The sequence below is a fragment of the Gallus gallus genome, chromosome 1 (assembly GCF_016699485.2).
Source record: "Gallus gallus isolate bGalGal1 chromosome 1, bGalGal1.mat.broiler.GRCg7b, whole genome shotgun sequence".
Taxonomy (NCBI): Eukaryota; Metazoa; Chordata; class Aves; order Galliformes; family Phasianidae; genus Gallus; species Gallus gallus.
The window spans coordinates 56,656,900-56,668,792 of NC_052532.1; the positions used below are offsets into that span (position 1 = coordinate 56,656,900).

Here is an 11,893-nt window from a genome sequence, read left to right on the forward strand (position 1 = left end):
TAAAGCATCACTACATAAGGCTGATCTGGCAGCTTTGACTGCTGCATTTTGCTGGTTCACTGGTTACAAAAGGTCTAAGTAAATAGGATCAGGCCCACTCAGTAGGAAGTGCAGCTTGTGCTGTGCTCTTCCTTCAGCTCTAGAAACACTCCAAGAGTTCTGATGCAAGTCCAGCCCATGTGCTTGTACCTTTGCCATACATTGTCTCATGAATGCCACAAATCCTCCAGTTGAAATTTTGCATGCAGATGTCCATCACGTGGGATAGACTCATACCATGAAATAGAAGCCACTCACCCACCCCTGTCTCAGGCTTTTTTCATATGCTCTTTTGCCTACAGAAAAACATATCAGATGTTTAGCATACGCATATGCCATGCACAAGCACTTTTTGTTTTTATGGGCCTCCTGCCTTTACCACTCAAATCCAAATAACATGGGGGATGGAACAAAAAAAATTGTATAACTATATGACCTGTCCTCCACTGCATGATGAAACACATGACGAAGCCTTTCACCTGAAAACAAACTGCATGGTGGTTTTCAACATACAAAGAGAAGGCAGGTAAGGCATACCCCACAGTAATGTCTGTTCAGCATTGCTTTTGCAAGGCTCTGCTAAAAAAGGAAAGAGGATATGCAGACTGGGGATGGAAAGGGGAACATCTATTTCTTTTGTCGATCTGATCTGAGCAGATTATGGCCAGTCATGCTTTTTCCTTCTCCAGCCTCCACCCTAAGAAAACTATCTAAGTCTTTCTTGCAAGACTGGCAGAAGAACCAAGAAGATTCTGAGCTGGAGCTAAGAGGAATCCATGTATGGAGTACAAACAGAAATATTCTCAGTAAACTTCTGATATTTTTAAAAGAAACTCTTGTAGTATAACAGAAGATATTTTAGAAATACAAGGTTGTCTTGTGAGTGTGAAGAGGAACAAAACAAGAAAAATGAGTTTCTGAGATTTAGCAAATAGCCGCTCTTCAGACCTCATACAGGGATAAAGACAAAAGATCACAAGCCAACCAGCGCACTATTTCTCTTCTTCTGCATCCTTGAACTCTAATTCCTGAGAGAGTGAACACTAAATTTTGGTCTCAGGTTTCAATTTTTCTAAGAAAACACTGGCTAGTAAGCAGACCACCCTGCCTATAAATTCAGTATGTCTGTCCTAAGAGAACAACTGAAGTGGTCACTTCTTTAGTTACACTGAAAAGTTTTCAGTTCCTCTTTCTATCAGAGGGGTAACATTCATTCAGCCAATTACGTCCATTTCCTCACTGCTCATTAAATTAAACTCAGCTGCTGCTTTCTCAAGCTCTGTTCAGTCACAGCAATGCTTACCACAAGGAAATGTTACACCTACAGGACAAAGAGTTCTCTCCATCAGTTCTGACTAGATGTTTTTGCTGAATTGGCAAGAAATGCTAACGCCAACTGGAATTGCCACTTTTTTTGCAAGAACATCTAGTTTTAGTGCTGTTAATTATCGGAAAACCCCAGTCGCAGGCTGGCATCTCTGGTTACTATACTCAAGCCCCAGTGACCCTTATCTAATGTTCCATTTGTGAAGTGATAAGGCTAGGTACCCAAGACAGGGAGCCTAAGGTTCAGTTCAAATTTAGGATTAAGCGTAGGTATCCCACATCCTGGGGAAACAGTTCACCCTCTCCTCTGGCTGTGGTCAATCAAACTCTCAGATTTTGTGTGAAAATATAACTCTGGCCTTCTCCATTTTGAATGGGAACACTGTCTTTGTGAGAAGCCAAATAGTAAAGAAAATACTTCCCCATGTTGTTCTCCCAATAGAGAGGTTATACACCAAGATCACAATGCCTTGGATTGTTTTTACATGAGAAAGGTAATAGAATGGAATGGCTTTAAAATAACTCACAAAACAAGATTTGTATGAACTCCAAATCTAGAATCCAGATTTATAAAAGCCATCTCATAAGTAAACAATTTTAAATTAGTTGGTTTTTCAGACAATAATTTAAAAATCATATAAATTCTAAGTCTAACTCCACAGGACCTTAACTTTTTTGGCACCCTCCCTCTCCATTTGCATATTGGGTTATTTCTCCATCATAAAACAGAGAATGGGAGCAGTTCACTCACAAGGAATATTCCCATACCCACAATAGCTCAGACGTCTGAGATTCTGAATCCTCTACAGTCTAAGGATGCAATAATTTTTACTGTCTGCTGAAATAAGTCTTTGATTTCCCTGTATTTGTCATCAGCATGGCTCACTTCTACCAGCTGAAAAACGTTAAGGCAACAGAGACCAACATGTTACAATTCTTTCAGCTACACCTCCCTAACCTTTCCCAGAGGACCTATCCACAACCTAACACAGGTGAAATCACAGGCTGGGATTTTCTGAAGCATTCTTTTACTTAGAATCCTTCCCTCCTCTCACTCCTGTCCCAAAGCACCCTAAGCTTCTATTCCAAAGACTTGTCTGTAATACAAAGGAGTTACTGCTCTCTGTAGAGCACGTTTATTCTGCCCAGAGAGCATCTGCACTCCTAAGCAAGCTGAAGCAAAGCTGTGCAAAAACACTGGGAGCTTCAGAATAAGTGCTCAGGTGGAAAAGTGAGCATGAAGTAGTTCTTCAATACCAAGTGCACGCTCATCTTGCTTGTGCACTAACTCCTCTGTACAGAGGAGCCCTAATGTTACTGTAGTGAGCCATCGAAGCAGCTTTATGTACTATCACACCGCCTGATGTTTCAAAAATACACAGGACGTAAGTCTCATCACAGCAAAACTAAATGAGTTGATGATCCTCCTATAGTATATGCTTTGACTTGAAAATTCTAGAGCGTGACTGAGTTTTAAAGGAGAAACAGCTCTGTGAATAGAGAGCACTGAAGCTCAAACTGCAGACCATCAGCTGTCATCTAGGTCAAACCAAAAGCACAATGGATAAAGCAACATTTCTGTGCACTGACCTATGATAAATGGACAGTCTTAATGAAACCTGTGTCCTCTGGGAAAATCTGCTGCACTGCCCTTTTTGTCTCTCTTGTCACCATACATTTTGAAGTGACACATTTGCAGGCTGAAAACTAACAAAACCAGCACCTGGACATGGGCATGTCTTTTAGATTTCCTCAACACAAGCACAAGAAAACTATTAGTTTTCCCAAAGGAGTGAACAGATGTGAAAAGTTATATACCTCATATCCTATTTCAGGCAGCACTGAATGATCCCAGTCTGAAGGAAACATGACGTGTGTCTGCAACATCTGATTGCCTGTTTAAAACAAGTTTAAAAAAGATTACCAGACTTAAGGGACTTCTACGAAACAGTTTCCTGGTCATGAGATGTAAACTATCTTTCAGGATACCTCAGAAAAAAGCATCTCTTTAATTTACATCAACTCTTCTTCCTTACTAACACAAGCTACAAGTAGAGATGTTCCGTATATGCTATAGTGATGCACTGCAGAAAGATGTATCACAAAAAGAATTCAACAAACCTTTTCCTTCTTCACTTGGCCACATGCTTATAAACACGTCTAACAATATCCTGACATAGTCCTACCTGAAGGATAGGATTTCAAGCAGAATCCCTGTATCACCTCTCCTTCCCATCTCCGGGCCATAATGGTCTTTTCTGTCAATAAGATACAAATACAAAACAAACCCCAATGTGCAACGGAACAAACAATTCACACTGTAACGATTGATATCCTAAGAAACCATGAGAACTCTCCTTTTCCTGATTTTGCCTAGATGTCTATGGCAAGACCCTAGAAAATTCAACCTATTGGAAGGGAAATTAGAGAAGGAATCAGACTATCTTCCCTGTCAGAGAAACAGAGAAATATTTAGGTTGGAAAAGATCTTTAAGATCATCAAGTTCAATCATCTATCTGACCTACCAAGCAGCACCACTAAGCCATATGTCTTACTGCCACATCCACACATCTCTTAAATACCTCCAGGAATGAAGACTTCCCTGGGCAGACTGTTTCAATGCCTAGCCACTCCATGAAGAAATTCTTCCAAATATCCATTCTAAACCTTCTTGGGACCATTTTCTCACATTCTATCATTGTTACCTGGGAGAAGAGGCCGACCCCCACTTCATTACAACCTCCTTTCAGGTAGCTGTAGAGCAAGGAAGTCTCCTCTAAGACTCCTCTCCAGATTAAACAGCCCCAGTTTCCTCACCACTCCTCATAATGCCTTTTGTAGTCCCTTCACCAGCTTCATTGGTCTTCTCTGCACACATTCAAACAATTCAATGTCCTTCATGTAGTAAGGGGCACAAAACTGAGCACATCTTCCCTGAGCTTTCCAGTTCACTATCAGTCAGTCCAGCAGACCAAAAGTGTGTTTTCCCCAGGCTATACAGTTATGCAGCTTGAGCGGAACACTCTGTTTCACAGTCACTACCATCAGCCTTGACAGAACAATGTAGAACACCACCCAAGAAACACAATTCTGGTAAGGTTTTTCTGATTCCATCAGATTTCCTTCAACATCAGTGTAACTTCACATTAGCAGAAAATGGAAAGCTGCCTTGCATTCTCCAGGCCTCTAAGATTTCTCCTTGGTGCATTTGCCTTGCAATGTGCCTTCCTTCACCAGTCAGCACTGCCAAACCCATCATCTTGCCTAGCCACACCTGGGCTGCATCAGTGAATAAATGAGCCATACCAAAGCAGGAGAGGACTCAATGAGCAGCCATTGTCTTCCATGGGTAGGAAAATAACAAGCTAACATTACATGCCTTCCCTTGTCCTGGTTCTCACTGTCATTGGCTGCAGCACTCACACTTCAGCAGATTTTTATCTCAGTGTGATTATTTCTCTGGACAATTTCTTGAAAGAGAAGACAAACACACAAAGAATGAGAGACGAGACCCATGCCATCTGGAAATACTGCCCAGGAGAGCCTGTGTCATTGTGAAATGCAGCAGGATTAGCATTGCTCATGCTCCCCTCAATCAAGTCCCTGCTCTGCTTCCTGTCATTTCTTCTTCAGGCACATCACTGTCACTCAGAAGGCATCTGCACAGAACTTTCTCATTGTAGCATCTGGCTAAGGAGTTGATTATTGTCGTCACCCAGTTTCACCTTTTCTTCCCTTCAAATAGGGTCTGTCCCCAAACCCACCAAGACCCGGGCGTCACTAATCTGGATCATCTTGAGGGGTTGAAGGAAGGGCTCCACTCCTGACCAACCTCCTGTAACAGCACAGGGGAAATACTCAAAGTTATTTAAGCATTATCTGTTCAAGTTTCGGGAAGTTTGTGGAGATCTTTTTGACTGTGCCTCACTCAGTGCGGTTAAAGTTGAGCAATACACACCATGCTCTTTATTGCATTTATGTCACGATCTTAACCACAGAAAAGGCTTCACGAAACTACACAGTCATCCTCCGGTGATCTGGGCTCAGCTTAACTCACCTTCATCATTTCTGCTTTCCACTAGTGCAATGCACTGCCTCCCATCAAGCCTCCATCTGTACGTAAGCCACAGGAACTCATAAACAGCGCACAGTCAGCTTGCGTTGTGCCCCTGAACATTCCTCTTCCCTGTTTTTCTCCCCAAGATAGTGGGCACAAAAGTTTGTGTTGGTTTTTGTTTCTTTTTTTTCCTAACTGGAAAAACCTTGCTGAAATGCAAACAGGCCTTCCTGGTGAGTTTGAGAGCCCTGCTCCACATCTGCAGAAGTTGTAGAGGAAGTACCCTGCCCTGGATGCTGTGGAAAGGGATATTTGTTAGCAATGGTTTTGGGGCCACAGTGGTGTGGCATGCTTAGCAGACCTGGATTTAGCATCTGTGCAAGTCACGAGGAAGAGTAAGCAACACAAACCTGTCAGATCACAGACCCATCGCTGTGCCCCTACAAACCGTCCCTCTGTCTTTGCCATCCCCTGCACTCTGCATACTAGAAGGGGTCTCTCCTGACCCTCTCCACAGTGCTTCCCCACCTCCTCAATGCCTGCAGTGCACCCTGTCTGTGGCCATCACTTGCCTGCACTGCTGTGGAGCAGTGCTGCCCACCTCCCTCCTGGCACCTCTACTCCCTCCTCTGTCCCAGGGTGAGAGAACAGCAGCTCCCTGAAAGGAGAAGGTTCGATCCCAGGCTCCTGAGTTATTTCCCAGAAAGCCTGTGGGAAGGGATGGTTCCCAGGGGCCTTAATGGGAAAAGCAGGTGGTTTTCACTTGCTCTCTTTTCTTTTTATCCCAAGTACGGAGAAAGCAGACCCTTCTCACATACTCAGGGCTTTCAAGTTAGGTTGTCAGCCACCTGTAAGGGTAGCCTGTTTTCAGAGCCAGGTTTCTGTGGAACACGTTGAGGAAAATCAACAACGCTGACAGGAATGTGTGAGGTGATCGAGAAAGCACCGGGAGAATACCTGAGCCACATTTATTAAATAAAGCCAGGAGGTAATGAGTTCAAAGCAAGGAAAAGGAGATCCCCCTTCAAGCGGCTTACAGTTCAGCTCTGAATATTTACCACAAGACTCCAAGGATACCAAAAGTTTATATAGGTTTGAAAACCGATGGAATAACGACTGATGGAAGAATACACCCCGGCCTGTTTACATACACAAAGACAACCACGGGCCACCAAGGAGGCAGCGCAGCTTCTGGCAGCTTCCCGCCCTTCCCGGCCCCTCACAGACCGGTGCTGACGCCGAGCGCGGGCGGGCACCGCCACCTAGGGACCCGCCGCGGGGCCGCCCGCCCAGGGGCGCCGCTGAGGGGCGATTTCCTCGCGAAGCGATCGAAGGGCCTGGAGCGGCCCGGGCGAAGGCAGTCAGTTGTGGGTTAATTGCCTACGAGCTGGCGTTCCCCGGTGCAGAGGCTCACCCCAGCCCTGAAGCTGGTTGCTGGACGCAGTTATTCAATAAGCACTCTACCACAGATTCCGCTGCTGCAATATGATGCAGGTGCTAGAGGTTTGCAGCAATTCAAGAAAGGCTGAATAAACTCACAGGAGAAAAGAAATCTGTCAAGGGCCGTTAAATACAAAGGTGTTATCTGAGGCTTAGAAAGTCCCTGAGCTGCACACCATACTACCTTACTACTCCTTTTCCAGGGATCCAGCACCAATGGCTGCTGGAGACTGGAGCCAGGCAGGACATGTTGGCATGTCCCTGTTCAGCCAATCCCATGCAGAAAGGCATACCACACACATGAAAAAATACTAACATAGCTATACAGAGCCTTATCCATGGCTTTTTCACTGTATTATCTCCACAACACAGGGCTGTTTTCTATAATGCTGCACCTGCTTGAACTGGCAGCATGAGCAGTGAAGATGTCCTCTTGGCCACCTGTAATGGCTCCCCTTTTGATTCCAACAGACAGCAAGTTTTCAGCTGTTGCAGTCCCACTCCTCGGTACAAATGTGTGTGCTTCCAATGGTGCCTATTCACGATTAGGTCTTCTCTTCTTCCAGTGTCACCCCATAGTTAAACAACCACCCTAGAGGGATGGAGAACCACAAGAATCTCTCATGCAGCTCTCCTCCCACAGCAGCCTCATCAGACCCAGGTCTCCTTCCTAGTTTTTCCTCTTTCACAACTCCTCAAGGCTTTGATCGTGGCTTGACATGCACTATGACCTAGCTTTTGGTTTGAAACTATCATCCTAATACTTTTGTTCTGAATGCTTTAAAAAAAGAAAAAGAGTCTTCGTAAATTTTCAGCACAGAATCAGAAATGAAGAAATGAATTTAATAGTCTAAGCACTTTTTCCTCTGCTAGGGCCTAGGACTAGGAGCTGGGTTTCAGGGCTGCCATGGATTTTACCTGCTTCCCATACCTGGTCCACTATAGAGAATCATCCAGCCAGAACCAACCAGCATGAAAGAGAGAGTCAGGAATGACCAAAAGTGCAGAGCTGATTTAAATTTCAAAAAAAAAAACCACAAAAAAACAAAACAAAACAAAACAACAACAACAAAAAACAAAAACAAAACCAACCACACAAGGGAGAAGGAAAGGATCAGCTTCTGGCAGGTTGCTTAAAAGTAGTCTTGAGGGAGAAGTCCAGACTCAGCAGGAATTCCTGGACTGCTGTCATCACTCCACAGCCCAGAAAATAGTCTGATTTCCAAATCCTCATAGAAGAGAACAAGTCCTAAAAGGTTTTTGATTTTCTTCTTTGACAGTGCTATGCTTGAACCCAAACAAACCGTTTTCTGCTACTTGCATGCCAGCCCCTCATATATGAACAGATGCCTGATGCCAGGTAGCTGGCAATAATATTATTTGGTTCATATCAGTGTTTCAACTGTAGAAGTCAATATTTCTGATTCTCCCAGAGTTCATTTGCAAAACCTTTGTGAATGTGGAAATCATTCATTTACAAATCCGTGTCCCCATGTTGACCACTGAAAGGAGATGTTTCCCCAGAAAATACTTTCTGGAGAGGCCTTTCAACCTGATGAAGTGCCTGATCCAGTGGTTGGCAACCCTGTCTGCAGTAGAGGGAATTAGATGATCTTTGAGGTCTCTTCCAGTCCAAGCCATTCTATGATAAGCAGCAGCTTCACAATCACCACAAATTCACAGTTAGCGTCATTACAGAAATCTGTTATTTTTTTTTTTTAATCTGGAGTGATAGCATTTAGATAGAGAAGAGACCTTCTAATCACCTCCCTAGCTGCTAGGTTATGAAGGTTTTGCTGTACCTGAGTCTTGTTAGTTACGCTTCGAATTCAGGAAACTGCTGAGATGCTACACATGTTAACAGGAACAAGAAGAAACAGAAGCTGAGGGGAAAAAAAGGAAACAATTTCAAAGATTGATCTGGGAAGTAAAAAAAAAAAAAAGCAAAAAACCCCACACCTGGTGAGCAGTTCACACCATGTACTTACTCAAACAACACAGAAACAGCAGCAACTGGAGGAGATCCTGGTGGAAAAAAATACTTTTTTGATAGTGCTGTCAGAAAGTTTAGGTCTGATTAGTAGCATACAGTTCTGTGCATTTAATGCTTCTGTTCCATTGGATGGTGTCTCTTCCTTCTGTTGTATCAATTGCACCACTCAGCTTGGGGTTATCTACAAACTTCCTGAGGGTGCCCTCAATCCCACTATCTAAGTCACTGATAAAAATAATAAAGATCACCTGTCCTAGGGGTGAGGCACCAGCACAGCTGCCCAGAGAAGCTGTGGGTGCCCCATCCCCGGAGATACTCAGGGCCAGGTTGGATGGGACCCTGGGCTGCCTGAGATGATGGGTGGCAGCCCTGCCCACAGCAGGGAGTTGAGGCTGGCCGGCCCTTAAGGTCCCTTCCAACCCGAGCCATTCTATGACTCTATGATTTATAGAAAGCAAGAGTGAAAGAGTGCACAAAACGTTAAAGAAAACAGAGACCAACGTGACTTCTAACATCTCCTTTGGACTTAGTAAAGGGAAAATAATTTTGAAAAAGAATTTTTAGGAGTCCAGAGCTGAAGATACAGCCCAAGAAAAATGATTCAGAGAACACACAGTGAAATAATACTTCTCTTTGGGAATGAGTAAAGACATAGCTTCCTCCAGTGGTTAGAATATCATATGCAGACACTTGCCAAGTATTTACAGGTTGAGCTCTGGCACACTGATTAATGGGTCCTTCGACACTGCAGTAAAGCATCTGGAATGAAAATCAAAGCTTATTAAGAACAGATGGATGTGATCCAGGTCAGCCTTCTGAAGTGCACGTATTTGTAAGCTAGACGTAAAAGTAATTTTGGAAAGATAGTTTGAATGGAAACTGTGTCTAGGACTCAGTACATCAGACAACAGACTTCATCAAAAAAAGCAGGACTGCAAAAGAACAAGAGCAATTAAAGTTATTCCCTGAGCTCTGGAATTCTGATTCCAGCTGATGATGCCTTCTGCAATACTACAAACCCTCAGTCCCACATCATTACCTCAAGCACACATCAATTCTGGACTGTTATTCCCTCAGTCCAGAAAGAGCCTTGTTAAATAATGCAGTTGTTGAGCATGTCGTGCCAAGAACAATATCTGTGTTTTCTCCACCTGGCCCCCTTACAGTGGTAGTACCAGGTTATGGGGCTCAGACTGACTTTTAGGAGTTTAAGTGCTTTGGAAAACAACATGCTGTTCAGTGTGTTCAATCAAGCATTAGGTTTCTATAGTTTAATCACCCAGTAATAAATCCTCCTGGAACTGTTGAAAGAATTCTTAAAAAATGCTGAAAAGTGAAACTTGGCATCACTAAATTAAAAGAAGGCCTTAAAACTTGCTGAGGTGTCATTTAATAGAAAGCCTGGAACAGGTGCATAAATATGTAACCAACGATGTTAAAAGCAGGGGCACTGTCAAGGCATTAGAGCACCACCACCAGGAAATCAATTAGAAATAAATTATAATGAAATAATCACTTGATCTCACATCTTTGCAGGCAGAGAAAAGTAGATATTTCTCTGTATGTGGAAGAAGTGTCTTATTTATGTGAGTGTAAAACAATTGATTCTTCTGAAGTTGCTGGCTCCTGCAAGGCAATTGTTAAAGGAATAACTGAAGAAGCTGCCAATACTCATAGAGACAGGAGATCTTCAGGAATTCAAGTACAGAGGAAGAAGACAGGGTGTCCCCACGGAGGCAGATGAAGAAGCTGTGGCTGCACCTCACCACCCGCAGCCCTTCCTGATGGAGCCCAGGCCAGCTCGAGCCATCCCACTCCCAGGTGGATCCAACAGATTTCCCAGGTGGAGCAGGGAAGCCACCTGTGCCAAAACCAACCTTTCCTCTCAGAGCTGTCTCCCTTTGCCCTGGTCCTGGTGGAGGAGTCAGCAGACTGTCCTGCAGGACACTGACTCAGCCCTGGTCCCAGACACCACCATCTCAAATCCTCCTCTACAGCCAGTGCCACCTGCTCAAGGAGCAGCTCTGCACTTCCAGCTTGCTTTCTCTACTTCTTCCTTCTTGCTCACAAGTAGAAGATAAGTTTTGTGAGTGGATATTTGGATTTGTTTATTTGTCCCTAAAACAAACCAAATGCTCCTATCTGGAAACTCTTAATGAGGTGGGCTGACCTCTCAGCAGAGCCCTCTCCCTTTCCTCTCTTCAGCTGCCATGCTCCGTAAACCTCTCCATCACGCACAGGTAAAGTGCTCTCACAGCACCCCGCAAGCAGGCAGTGTTTTGGAAACACAGAGAAGTAATTAGTCAAGATCCCAATTATTTAATTTCATGCTGAGAGCAGCTTTCCTCCATACCCATCAACAGAGTGAGCTCCACAAACCATGGACAAGCCCACCTTGACACTTGCCCACCCAGCACCAACCCAGCTGGCACAGAAAGCAGCAAACTCCACAGAAAGCAGCCCGGCTATTCACTGTGTTTCCCAGTCAGACCTTCTCCACCACTATCTCAATGACTCTGAAGCTGTCACTCACATGTGTCTGAGTCAGAAGTCATTTAACCTGCTCTCAACAGAATAGAGAAATTCTCCTGCTTTTTTTTCTTTTTTCTTTTTTCTTTTTTTCTTTTTACCCTGGGGAAGAAAACCCCACAAACCTGTCAGGTCCAAGTTCAGTGCCTGCCGACAACTGCACGTGTTGCTGCCTATCTGCAAGCATTTCTTACCTGAAAGGGTGCTGAGGAATGCTTTTGTTCACAGCTGCAGAACTTGGGAGGTATGCAGGTGCTCCAGAGGCAGCAGGAATTTCAGGTCTGCAAGAAGTTCTAGCAGATTTGTAATATCAAGGAAAAACCCCCATGAAGAAGTATTTGCAGATTGAGTTACTTTTCATTTTTAATAGTGGTTTCAACACCTTACTGACTTAACTATTTCCAAATCTTTTACCATACAAAGCCCTGCCTGGGCTCTAGGTTCAGTATCATCCTTTGCCAGTCAATGCTGCAGCTTCACCTCTTCTTTATCAGTCCTGGCACAAGCT

At 44.0% G+C, this 11,893-nt stretch overlaps 1 long non-coding RNA gene across 1 annotated transcript in view; it reads right to left on the reverse strand.

Moving 5' to 3' along the window:
• Nucleotides 1-9,011, reverse strand: part of LOC112533565 — a 93,702-nt gene extending 84,691 nt beyond the window's left edge. Inside the window, exons 1-3 of the long non-coding RNA XR_005844235.2 lie at nucleotides 8,852-9,011; nucleotides 3,552-8,746; nucleotides 3,184-3,260 (exon numbers count right to left, since the gene is read on the reverse strand). This is a non-coding gene — a long non-coding RNA (uncharacterized LOC112533565). The remainder of the gene's footprint in view (nucleotides 1-3,183; nucleotides 3,261-3,551; nucleotides 8,747-8,851) is intronic.
• Nucleotides 9,012-11,893: the final 2,882 nt, after the last annotated feature.